This window comes from Panthera pardus, unplaced genomic scaffold, assembly GCF_024362965.1.
Source record: "Panthera pardus isolate Hobbes unplaced genomic scaffold, ASM2436296v1 HiC_scaffold_8, whole genome shotgun sequence".
Classification (NCBI taxonomy): Eukaryota; Metazoa; Chordata; class Mammalia; order Carnivora; family Felidae; genus Panthera; species Panthera pardus.
The window spans coordinates 121,381,220-121,395,373 of NW_026527013.1; the positions used below are offsets into that span (position 1 = coordinate 121,381,220).

The following is a 14,154-nucleotide window of genomic DNA, read 5'->3' on the forward strand; positions in this document are numbered from 1 at the left end:
CAGGCAACGTGCTAACAGCAATGAGCCCCATGCGGGCTGGAACTCGGGAGTGAGATCATGACCTCAGCGAGGCCTGGCCCTCAAACGAGCCACCCAAGCGCCTCTAGATTTATACTTTTTAAAATCTAAGTCTTTCTTTCCGTTCTTAAATCTATTCTTGACGGTGTACATTTTATACTGTATACATTAATCAGTGATGACTCATAAAGGAGTTTTTAAACACACTAATAAGTTTCCAATAACATATTTTTAAACGTTTTAAATGGAGAACGTCTACATAAAGCATACCTATAAAAAGTGGTCATTCACATTAATATACATTTGGCCACGTGACCACAAATATGCATGAATATTTAAGTTCCTATCAAAAGGCTGCCTTCTGAGAGAAGTATGTTCATAACTCAAAAGTAAAACTTCGCAGGGTCGCCTGGGTGACTCAGTCGGTGGGGCCTCCGACATGGGCTGAGATGGTGATTTCCCAGTCAGTGAGCTGGGCCCCCAGACTGGCTCTGTGCTGAGAGCTCAGAGCCTGGAGCCCTGCTTCAGATTCTGTGTCTCCCTCTCTCTCTGCCCCTCCCCCACTCAGGCTCTATCTCTCAAAAATGAATAAATGTTAAAAAAAAAAAAAAAAAGTAAAACTTTGCAAAAATAAAATTGATGGGATACAAAGTACAACTTGTAAGGACCAACATGAAGACAACATACTAATCCTTTCAGTTTACCCTTGTTGTAACCTCTGGTAGAAAATTTTTAAAAATTCTCTGTTCTTCTCCGATTCTGATATGTATCTTCCATGACTTTTAAACTCTCGTATTTCCCATATACTGCTTCTGTGGCTGCATTCTGAGTAACTTCATTTCTGTCTTACCATTCCCCAATTATTTTGCAGATATTTTGTAGAGGTGTACAGACCTCGCAAGAGCTGGGAGCCCATCTGCTCTTTAACCCATTTGTGGTAGGCAGAATGGTGCACATCCCTCCCACCCCCCCCCCCACCGCCCCCATAATGTTCACGTCCTACACGTGGAAACTCTGAATATGAAAAGCAGAATTAAGGTAGCAGATGGAATTTAGGGTGCTAATCAGCTAACGTTGAGCTGGGAAAATTACGGTGGATTATCCAGGTGAGTCTTACGTAGTCATAGGGGTCCATAAAAATGAAGTGGGAGACAGAAAAAGGAGAATCAGAGAGATGGTAACCAGAGAAGGATGTGGCCTGATGTTGCTGGCTTTGAAGATGGAGGAATAGGGTTCTGAGCCAAGGACCAAGGTGGTTTCTAGAAGCTGTAAAGGCAACAAAATAGATTCTTCCATTGAGCCTCGAAAGGAACAGTCTTGCTGACACTTTGATTTTGGCACAATGAGACTCATTTCAGACTTCTGACCTCCAGAACTGTAAAATAATGAATTTGTGTTGTTTTAAGCCACTAAATCTATGGTAACTTGTTACAGCAGCAATAGAAGACCAATATACCATCACTTAAGTTCTTACTGTTAACAATATATTTACTTTCTCAACATCATGGTTCTATTTCTAGTACTCTTGGTCATTTTTTAAACCTTTTTAACGGTTATTTTTTTGAGAGACAGAGAGAGACAGAGCCTGAGCAGGGGGCAGAGAGAGAAGGAGACACAGAATCTGAAGCAGGCTCCAGGCTCCAAGATGTCTGCACAGAGCCCAATTACAGGGCTTGAACCTATGAACTGTGAGATCATGACCTGAGCAGAAGTCAGAGGCTCAACAGACTGAGCCGTCCAGGCGCCCCTCTAGTTTTCCAATAGTCTCCTGTTCTTTGCTAATTCCATCACTTGTTCTTTCTTTTCTTTCCTTCCTCCCTTCCTCCCTCTCGCTCCCTCCCTCCCTCTCTCTCTTTCTCTCTCTCTTCTTTCTCTCTCTCCTTCTCTCTCTCTCTCTCCCTCTCTTTCTCTCTTTCTTTGTTTTCTTTCTCTCTCTCCCTCTTTCCTTCCTTCCTTCCTTCCTTCCTTCCTTCCTTCCTTCCTTCCTTCCTTCCTTAGTGGTGGGTTGGGCAGAGGAAGAGAAAGAATCCCAAACAGGCTCCATGCCCAGCACAGAGCCCAATGTGGCTCTCCAGCCCACAACTGTGAGGTCATGACCTGGGTGGAAATCAGAAGTTGGGTGCTTAACTGACTGGGCCACCCAGGTGCCCCAAATGCCATCACTTTAAAAAATACATAGTTATTTTTTGTTTTGTTTTTCATTAAAATCTTTATTTTGAGATAATTACAAATTCACGTGCAGCTGGAAGAAATAATGCAGAGAGATCCATTTACCCTTAACCCAATTTCTCCCAATGGTAGTATATTCCAGAATTACAGTGCAAGATCACAACCAGGGCATTGGCACTGATACGGTCAAGATACAAAACATTTCCATCATTACAAAGATGCCTCATATTGCATTAAATCACCATTAAATCACCTTTGCACCTTTCTGTGGGTCTGGTTCTGGGTTCTGTTCCATTGATCTATGTGTTTATCCCTTTGCCAGTACCATATAGTCTTGAAATGATTCTTCTCATTTTATTCTTCTTTTTCAAAATTGCTTTACCTACTCTAGTTCCTTTGACTTTCTACATAATTTTTTTTGTTTAATTTTTAATTTTTTTATTTTAGACAGGGGGAGGGGCAGAGGGAGAGAGAATCTCAAGCAGACTCCATGCCCATCACAGAGCCCAACACAGGTCTGGATCGCATGACCATGAGATCATGACCTGAGACAAAATCCAGAGTCAGACACTTAACTGACTGAGCCACCCAGGTGCGTCATAATAAATTTTGGAAAATAATCTGGCTGGGACTTTTATGGGAATTGTTTTAAACCTGTACCAGAGAGAACTGACATCTTTACTGTGTTGAGCCTTCCAATCTATGAACATGGTATGTCGCTCCATTTATTTAGATCTTTGATTTCTTTCATCAGTGTTTTTTCGTCTTCAGCATATGAGGCTTACATATGCTTTGTAAGATTTACACTTAAGTATGTCATTTTTAAAAAAAATCAATTGTATATGTCGCAGGTAAGAATGTAAAACGGTTCAGCCAATGTGGGAAATAGTTTGATGGTTCCTCAAAAGGTTAAACAGAATTACCATATGATCCAGCAATGCCACTCCCAGGAATAAACCCCCCCAAAGCTGAAAAAAGATACTCAAGTTCTTGGAAAATAGTGGACTAAGTGAGATCCTAAGCTTACCTTGTCCCATGGGCACACCTAGAAAACAGCCACGTCAGTGCATCCAATCCAGAAAATGACCTGAAGACTGAGAGAACAGACATTCCACAGTTAATTGTAGAGATGATACATCAAAAAAGATAGGAGGAGCAGAGACAGGCTTGAGAACCAAAGTCCCAAGGAAACTAACCATAAATAGGAGGGATACCACAAGCATGGAGAACGGAAAGAAGCAGACCCTACCTTAGGTACTCTAGATATGGGGGACCTGCACTTAGAAGATGAGTTCCCATAACATTTGGCTTTGAAAACCAGTGGTGCTTAACTTCATGAGTCTTTATAACCAAAGGGGCTTAACTCCAAGTACTTTAAAAATCAACAGGCTGGAGGGTGATAGGAAACAGTACTCACTCTTAAAGAGACAGCATAACAAGAAGCCCCAATGAGACACAGCATAGAAACAGCAATTTGAAAAGCACCTGGGGTGTGCCCAAAAGAGGTTGATTTACTCATCCTAGAAGGTGTGCTGGAGGGGCAGGGATCTTTAGACTTCTCTAAGAACCAAAGAGCTGGCAGGAACCATTTCTCTCCACCTTCCCTTCAGTCTAGATAGCCAGACATCAGCAGGAAATAGCACCAACACTCTCCATCTACCTTGTTCATACCACATGACCCACCCCTACATTCTCCTGCAGATCTGCCCCATCCAACCTGCCCCATTAGGTAGGAGTCTCTCCAAAGAAGCTCCTGCTACATCTCATCCTGAAAGCAGCCCCTGCAAGACCATCATCACTCCAAAGTGACTCCTGCCCAGAGAGAAGGGAAGATAACAACACACACCAGGATACCCACAATCCCAGAAGCCCAACATTATAACTGGCAGTGTAGAGAGAGTGCCCCACTGATCAGCGCATCTGCAGCCCCTGCAGGCATCTGGCTTGATGTCTGGCCAACCCACCAACAAAAGCCTCTCATGGGATGAGGCAAGAAAACGCACCTTGCAGTTTGGTGCTACTGCAGCCCCAGAAAATGGGCTGAGGACAGGCATCTGGTCTGATTGCTGCCACCACCCCACTACAAGCCCATGACAGTCTCAGACTGACCCCTTAACAGCACAGTGATCAAACCTGGCCCACAACAGACAAGGTGACAACTGGACTGTAGGCAAACAAGGATCTGCCACAATGATAGAGCACACAAAACTCACACAGGAGACACCCTGAAGTGCTTGGTTCTGGTGAGGAGGGGACATTGTGCTATAGGGTACTACAGGAACTCTTCTTCATAAGGTCACTCCTTTCAAGTTCAGGAGATGTAACTGACTTTCCTAATACATAAAAACAAACATGAGAGTTAGACAAAATGAAGAGACAGAGGAATATGTCCCAAAGGAAAGAAAAGGACAAAACCACAGCAAAAAAGCTAAATGAAATGGAGATAAGCAGTATGCCTGATTAAGGATTCAAAGTAATGGTCATAAAGATACTAGACTTGAGGAGCCTGGGTGGATCAGTTGGTTAAGCATCTGACTTTGTTTCAGGTCATGATCTCATGGTTCATGGGTTCGAGCCCCACGTTGGGCTCTTTGCTGACAGCTCAGAGCCTGGAGCCTGCTTCACATTTTGTCTCCCTCTCTCTGCCCCTCCCCCCCCCCACACACTCTGTCTCACTCTGTCTCTCAAAAATAAATAAATATATTTTTTAAAAAAGATACTTATTGGACTTGAGAAAAGAGTGGAGGACCTCAGTGAGACCCTTTACAAAGAGATAAAAATATAAAAAAGAACCAACTGGAGATGAAGAACTCAATAACTGAAATTAAAAATATACAAGATGGAAACAATAGTAGAGTAGAAAAAGCAGAAGAATGGATCAGCAACCTGGAGGACAGAGTAATGGAAAACAATCAAGCTGTACAGCAAAAACAAAAAAGAATAATAAAAAAATGACAATAGGTTAGGGGGATTCAGAGACACCATCAAGTGTAATAACATTCACATTATAGGGGTCCCAGAAGGAGAAGATAGAGAAAAGGGGGCAGAAATTTTATTTTTAAGAAATAATAGCTAAAAATTTCCCAACAAAATCAACCCAAGGAGGTCCACACCAAGACAGGAAATAATGAAAATGGCAAAAAGCAGTGATTAGGAGAAAAATTTTAAAGCAGGAAGAAAAAAGAAAACAGTTACATATAAGAGGAACCCCATAAGGCTATCAGCCGATTTTTCAGCAGAAATTTTGCAGGACAGAAGGGAGTGGCATGACATATTCAAAGTGCCTAGCATTGATAGCAAGCTTATCATTCAGAATAGAAGGAGAGATAAAGAGTTTCCCAGACAAAGAAAAGTTAAAGGAATTCATCACCACTAAACCAATCTTACAAGAAACATTAAACAGAATTATTTTATTTATTTTGAGAGAGAGAGTGAAAGCAGGGGAGGGGCAGAGAGAGAGAGAGGGAGAGAGACCACAGAGCCTAACGTGGGGCTCGAACTCACAAACCATGACATCATGATCTAAGCCAAAACCAAGAGTAGATGCTTAACTGCCTGAGCCACCCAGGCATCCCTAAATGGAATGTTTTTTAAAAAATTCCTTAAGTAATCACTATACTCAACATGGGGCTCTAACTCACTACCCTGAGATCAAGAGTTGCATGCCACCGGGCACCCCTAAATGGATTCTTTGAGTGGAAAGAAAAGGCCATAATGAGGAATAAGAAAATTATGAAAGGAAAACATTTCACAGGAAACTACATACATAATAAAAGTAGTAGATCAATCACATATAAAACCACTACAGAGGTAAAAGGACAAAAGCAGTAAAATCAATTATATCTATAAAAATTAGTCAAGGGATTCACAAAACAAAAGGATGTAAAGTGTGGTATCATACACATAAAATGGGTGAGGGGAGTAAAAATACAGTGCTTTTAGAATATGTTCAAATTTAAGTGACCATCAACTTAATATAGACTGCTATATACATAAGATGTTATATACGACCCTAATGATAACCACAAATCAAAGAAATAAAGAGAAAGAAATCCAAGCACATCACTCAAGAAAGCCATCAAACCACAAGTGAAGAGAGCAAGAGAAGAAAGGAACAGAGAAGAACTGCAAGAATGACCACAAGACAAGTAACAAAATGGCAACAAGTACATATCTATTAATAACTACTTTGAATATAAATGGACTAAATGCTCCAATCAAAAGACATAGGGTGATAGAATGGATAAAAAAGCAAGGCTTATCTATATCTTGCCTATAAGAGACTTGCTTCACACCTAAAAAGACATGCAGATTGAAAGTGAGGGGATGGAGAGGTGCCTGGGTGGCTCAGTCGGTTAAGCATCCAACTTCGGCTCGGGTCATCATCTCACAATTGGTGGGTTTGAGCCCCATGTCAAGCTCTGCACTGGCAGAGCCTGCTTGGGATTCTCTCTCCCTCTCTCTCTGCCCCTCCCTGCTCTCTCTCAATCTCTCTCTCTCTCCCTCCCCCTCTCCCTCTCTACCCAAAATAAATAAATAAACATTTAGAAAAAAAAGAAAGTGAAGGAATGGCAAAATATTTACCATGCAGACGGAAGTGAAAAGAAAGCTGGGTTAGTAATGCTTACATTGGACAAAACAAAAACTGTAACAAGAGACAGAGAAGGAGTGATGAAGGGAACAATCCAACAAAAGAATATAACAATTGTAAATATTTATGCACTCAATATGAAAGCACCTAAATACATAAAGCAACTATTAGCAGACATAAAGGAAGCAGACATAAAGGAAGAAATTGACAGTAATCCAATAATAGTCAGGGACTTTAACACCCCACTTACAGCAAGAGATAGGTCATCCAGATAGAGAATTAACAAGGAAACAGTGACTTTGAATGACATTTTGGACCACATGGACCTAACAGATACATTCAGAACATTCCATCCCAATACAGCAGAATACACATTCTTTTCAAGTGCACATGAAACATTCTTCAGAATAGATCACTTTTTAGGCCACAAAACAAATCTCAATAAATTTAAAAAGATTGAAATCATATCATGCATCTTTTCTGACCACAGTGATATTTAACTAGAAATCAATCATAAGAGGGGCACCTGAGTGGCTCATTTGGTTAAGCATCTGACTCTTGATCATAGCTCAGGTCTTGATCTCAGGATCATGAGCGAACTCTGTGTTAGGCTCCACAGTGCACATGGAGCCTACTTCAAAAAAAAAAAAAAAAAAAAAAAGCAATCCAAGAAAAAATCTGGAAAGAACACAAATACATAAAGACTAAATAACATGCTACTAAACAGTGAATGGGTCAATCAAGAAATCAAAGAGGAAATCAAGTCATGAGACAAATGAAAGTAAAACCACAATTGTCCAAAATCTTTGAGATGCAGCAAAAGTTAAGAGGGAAGATTATAGCAATACAGGTGTACCTCAAGAAGCAAGGAAAATCTCAAATAAACAACCTAACCATATACCTAAAGGAGCTAGAAGAATAAGAATAAATAAAGTCCAAGGCCATTAAAATGAAGGACATAATAAAGATGAGAGCAGAAATAAATGAAATAAAGATTAAAAAAATAGAACAGACAAATGAAACCAGGAGCTGGTTCTTTGTTTGTTCGTTTTTAAGTAAGCTCTAGGCCCAATGTGGGGTTTGAACACATGACCTTGAGATCAAGAGTCACATGTTCTACTGACTGAGCCAGCTAGGCATCCCAGGAACTGGTTCTTTAAAAGATCAACAAAATTGATAAACCTTTAGCCAGACTCATCAAAAAGAAGAAAGAGGACTCAAATAAATAAAATCACAAATAAAGGAGGAGAAATAACAACCAACACCACAGAATTACATTTATTATTTATAATATTCTCTTACAAAGGATTATAAGAGAATATTATAAAAAATTATATGTCAATAAATTGGACAACCTAGAAGAAATGGATAAATTCCTAGAAACATATAACCTCCCAAAACTGATTCAGGAGGAAATAGAAGATTTGAACAGATCAATTATTAGTATTGAAATTGAGTCAGTAATAAAAAAAACTCCCAAAACACAAAAGTCCAGGACCAGGTGGCTTCTCAGTTGAATTCTACCAAATATTTGAAGAAGAGTTAATACCAATTATTCTCAAACTGTTCCAAAACATAGAGGAGGAAGGATAGCTCCCATATTCATTTTATAAGGTCAGCATTACCCCCAATCACAAAACCACATAAAGATATTGCAAAAAAACAAAACTACAGACCAATACCTCTAATGAACACAGGTGCAAAAATCCTCAACAAAATATTAGCAAATGGAATCCAAAAATACATTTAAAAAATCATTTGCCATGTTCAAGTAGGATTTCTTCCAGGGATGTAGGGATAGTTTGATATTCACAAATTAATAAATGTGATACATCACATTAACAAGAGAAAGGATAAAAAAATTATGATCATCTCAGTAGATGCAGAAAAAGCATTTGGCACAGTGAAACATCCATTCGTGATGAAAACTCTGAACAAAGTAGGGTTAGAAGGAATGTATCTCAACCTAATAAAGGCCATATATGAAAATCCCACTGCTAACATCACATTCAAAGGTGAAAAACTGAGAATTTTTCTCTAACATCAGGAACAAAAGACAAGGATGTCCAGTCTCACCACTTTTATTAAGCTTAGAAATGGAAATCCAAGCCACAGCAATCAGACAAGAAAAAGAAAAAGGCATCCAAATTCATGAGGAAGAAGTAAAACTTTCACTATCTACAAATGACATGATACCATATATACAGAAAACCCCAAAGACTCCACTAAAAAACTACTCAAATTAATAAATGGATTCAGCAAAGTTGCAGGACACAAAATATATGCAGACATTGGCTGCATTTCTATACCCTGATAATGAAGCAGCAGAAGTGAAATTAAGAAAGTATTCCCAATTACAAATGCACCAAAATGACAAGAAGAATAAACCTAACCAAAGAGGTGAAAGAACTACACTCTGAAAACTATAAGACATCAATGAAAGAAAGTGAAGATGACACTTCAACAAATGGTATTGGGAAAACTGGACAGCTACACGTAAAAGAATGAAACTGGGTGATTCTTTCATCATACACAAAAATAAAGTCAAATGGATTAAAGACCTGAATGTGAGACCTGAAGCCATAAAAGTCCTAGAAGAGAGCACAGGTAGTAATCTCTCTGACGTCAGCCGTAACAACATTTTTTTAGATATGTCTCCTGAGGCAAGGGAAATAAAAGCAAAAATAAACTATTGGGACTACATCAAAATAAAAAGTTTCTGTACATTGAAGGAAACAATCAACAAAACTAAAAGGCAACCTAATGAATGGGTGAAGAAAGACATATCCAATAATGTGTTAGTATCCAAAATATATAAAGAACTGATACAACTCAATACCCCCCAAATTCAAATAATCCAATTTAAAAAATGGACGGAAGGTATGAACAGACATTTCTCCGAAGAAGACATACAGACACATGAAAAGATGCTCAACATCACTCATCATCAGGGAAATGCAAATCAAAACCACAATGAGATATTACCTCACACCTGTCAGAATGGCTAAAATCAACAACATCAGAAACAACAGGTGCTGGTGATAATGTGGAGGAAAAGGAACCCTACTACACTGTTGGTGGGAATGCAAACTGGAGCAGCCATTGTGGAAAACAGTATGAAGATTCCTCAAAAAGTTAAAAATAGACCTACCCTATGATCCAACAATCACACTACTGGGTAGGTACCCAAAGAATACAAAAACATTAATTCAAAGGGTTACATGCAAACCCTGTGTTTATGAAGCATTATTTATAATAGCCAAGATATGGAAGCAGCCCAAGTGTCCATCGATGGATGAATGGATAAAGAAGATGTGGTATGTATATACAATGAATGTTATTCAGCCATAAAAAAGAATGAAACTTTGCCATTTGCAACAACGTGGATGTTGTTAAGCGAAATAAATCAGAAAGACAAATACCATATGATTTCACTCATATGTGAAATTTATGAAACAAAACAAATGAGCAAGAGGAAAAGAGAGAGAGAGCTAAACCAAGAAACAGACCCTTAACTATAGAGAACAAACTGATGGTTATTAGAGGGGAAGTTGGAGGAGGGAAGATGGATTAAATAGGTGATGGGGATTAAGAAGTGCATATGTGATGAGCACCAGGTGATGTATGACATTTTGAATCATTATATTGTATACCTGAAACTAATATAACACTGTATATTAACTAACTGGAATTAAAATATAAGATTCGGGGTGGCTGGGTGGTTCAGTCGGTTAAGTGTCTGACTTTGGCTCAGGTCATGATCTCATGATTCATGAGTTCAAGTCCTGTGATGCAGCATGGAGCCTGCTTCGGATTCTCTGTCTCCTTCTCTGTCTGTCCCTCCCCTGTTCATACATTCTCTATGAAAAATAAATAAATACACATTAAAAAATAAACAAAAGCTAAAAAAAAAAAAGAAAACAATCAAGGTCACCTGGGTGGCTCAGTCAGTTAAGCATCTGACTCTTGATTTGGGCTCAGGTCATGATCTCATGGTTTGTGAGATCAATCTCCACATCAGGCTCTGTGCTGATAGTATGGAGCCTGCTTGGGATTCTCTCTGCCCCTCCCTGCTCTCTCTTTCTCTCTCAAAATAAATAAACATTAAAAAGAAAAGAAAAGAAAAGAAAAGAAAAGAAAAGAAAAGAAAAGAAAAGGAAACAATCTCATTTCCAATTGCACCCAAAGGAATGAAATACCATAGAAAAAACATAACCCAAGGAGGTGAAATATTGTACTCCAAAAACTATAAAACACTGATGAAAGAAATTGAAGATGACCCAAACAAATGGAAATATATTCCATGCTCATGGACTGAAAGAATAAACATTATTAAAGTGTCCATCCTACCCAAAGCAATCTACAGACTTAATGCATTCCCTACCAAAGTACCAACAGCATTTTTCACAGAAGTAGAATAAATAATTCTAAAATTTGTATGGAACCACTAAAGATCATGAATAGACAAAGCAATCTTGAAAAGGAGGAACAAAACTGAAGGTATCATGATCCCAGATTTCAAAATATACTACAAAGTTGTAGTAGTCAAAACAGTATGGTATGGCACAAAAATAGGCACATGGATCCATGGAACAGAATAGAAAACCCAGAAATAAACCCACATTTCTATCATCAATTCCTCTCTAGAGTGCAAATACAATAGGGAAGATATTATCTTCAACAAATGGCGTTGGGGAAACTGGACAGCTATATGCAAAAGAATGAAACTGGACCACTTTCTTACACCATATGCAAAAATAAACTCGAAATGGATTAAAGACCTAGATGTGAGACCCAACACCATAAAATTCCTAGAAGATAACATAGGCAGTCATTCCTTCGTCACTGGCTATTGAAACATTTTTCTAAATATTTCTCCTCAGGCAAAGGAAACGAAAACAAAATTAAACTACTGGGACTAAACCAAAATAAAAAGCTTTTGCACAGTAAAAAGCAAGACAAAAAGCAACCTACTGAATGGTAGAAGATATTTGCAAATGATCTACCTAATAAAGAGTTAATTTTCAAAACATATAAAGAACTGATACAACCCTGGGTGGCTCAGTCGGTTAAACATCCAACTTTGGCTCAGGTCATGATCTCACAGTTCGTGAGTTAGAGCCCTGTGCTGGGCTCTGTGCTGACCTCTCAGGGCCTGGAGCCTGCTTCAGATTCTGTGTTTCCCTCTCTCTCTCTCTGCTCCTCTCCTACTTGCACTCTCTCTCTCTCTCAAAAGTAAATAAATGTTAAAAAAAATTTTTAAAATAAATGCAATCATCTATACATTAAAAAAAGAAAGAACTGATACAACTCAACACTAAAGAAATAAATAATCTGATTAAAAAATAAGCAAAGGACATCAAGAGACATTTTTCCAAAGAAGACAATGGCCAAGAGACACATCAAAAGATGCTCAACATCACTAATCATTAGGGAAATAGAAATCAAAACCACAATGAGATAAAACTTCACAACTGTCCGAATGGCTAGAATCACAAAGATGAGAAATAATAAGTGTTGGCAAGGATGTGGAGAAAAGGGAACCTTTGTGCACTGTTGGTGAGAACACAAATTGGTGCAGCCACTGTGGAAAACAGTATGGAGGTTCCTCAAAAAATTAACAACAGAATTATCATATAACCTAGTAATTCCACTACCTGGTATTTATGCAAAGGAAACAAAAATACTAATTCAAAAAGGTATATGCACCGTTAGCATTACTTACGATAGCCAAGACAGATACCAATATAATATATATATATATGTATATATATATGTGTGTGTATATATATATATATATATATATATATATATATATATGTAATACAATAGAATATTATTCTTTGGTTTTAGTACCAGGGTAATACTAGTTTCAGAAAATGAATTGGTAAGGGTTACTATAATGCCCCCGTCTCTGATAATTTTCTTTGCTTCAAAATCTACTTTATCTGATATTAATATAGCCACTCATTCTTTCTTTTTTTATTAACGTTTGTAGCATATATATCTTTCCATCCTTTTACTTTCAAACTGCTTATATTGTTAGTGAAGTGAGTTTCTTGTAGACAGCATAAGGCTGGGTCATATTTTTAATCCACTCTGCCAATTTCTGTGTTTTAAATGGTGTATTGAGATTTATTGAATTTAATTATTGATATGTTAGGGTTTAAGTGTGCCATCTTTTTTTTTTTTTTCTATTTGTCTGGTTTTCATTTCTGTTTTCTCTTCTATGACTTTCTGTAGGTTGCTTGAACATTTTTTTTGAATTCCATTAAAAAAATTTTTTAATGTCTATTTATTTTGAGAGAGAGAGAGTGCATATGTGTGTGTATATGCTCACAAGCAGGGAAGGGTCAGAGAGGAGAGACAGAATCCCAAGCAGGCTCCGCGTCATCCACACAGAGCTTGATGTGGGGCTTGAACTCCCAAACCATGAGATCATGACCTGAGCCAAGATCAAGTCAGACACTTAACCGACTGTGCCACCCAGGGACCCCATTGAATTCCATTCTTATTTATCTATAGTGTTTTTTTTTTTTAATTTTTTTAAACGTTTATTTATTTTTGAGACAGAGAGAGACAGAGCATGAACAGGGGAGGGGCAGAGAGAGAGGGAGACACAGAATCTGAAACAGGCTCCAGGCTCTGAGCCATCAGCCCAGAGCCCGACGCGGGGCTGGAACTCACAGACCGTGAGATCGTGACCTGAGCGGAAGTCGGACCCTTAACTGACTGAGCCACCCAGGCGCCCCTATAGTGTTTTTAAGTCTATCAGTTTGTATAACTTGTTTTAGCTATTTCTCTAGCTATTACTATATATATATATATATATATATATATATATATATATATATATATATAATTTTTCAGTCTACTAGTGTCATTTTACCAGTTCAAATGAAGTATAGAAACCTTACTTCCCTTTACTTTCCTCCTATTTTAAATATTACTTCTACATATATTTAGAACATTATAATTTTTGCTTCAACCACTATTTCAGAAACTCAAGAGAAGTCTATTGTTTTTACTCATATTTTCGCTTACCATGTTACTTTTTCCCTTTCTGATGTTTCAGTTCCTTTTTAAAATGTCTTCCTTTCTGCTTAGAAAACTTTCTTCAGCTATTGTTTTAGGGTAGGTCTGCTAGCAACAAATGTTTCTAGTTTTCCTTCATCTGAGAATGTCTTAATTTTCTCTTAACGGCTCCTTAATTTTCTCTTAATAACTCTCACAAGCTATTTTCACTGGATTCTGATTTGACAGTTTTCTTTCAGCACTTGCAAAATGTGCTACTTCCTTTTGGCTTTCACGGTTTCTGATGAGAAATCTGGTGTCATTTAAATGGTTTCTTCTGCCGGTGAGGTGTCCTCTCTCAT

At 38.1% G+C, this 14,154-nt stretch overlaps 1 long non-coding RNA gene across 1 annotated transcript; it reads right to left on the minus strand.

Moving 5' to 3' along the window:
- Positions 1–648: 648 nt before the first annotated feature.
- On the minus strand, positions 649–7,396 carry LOC128775557 (uncharacterized). The gene is made up of 3 exons (XR_008420341.1): positions 4,401–7,396; positions 3,215–3,281; positions 649–1,393 (listed from the first exon to the last, which is right to left on the minus strand). It is a non-coding gene; the product is annotated as an uncharacterized LOC128775557 (long non-coding RNA).
- Between the last annotated feature and the right edge of the window lie 6,758 nt (positions 7,397–14,154).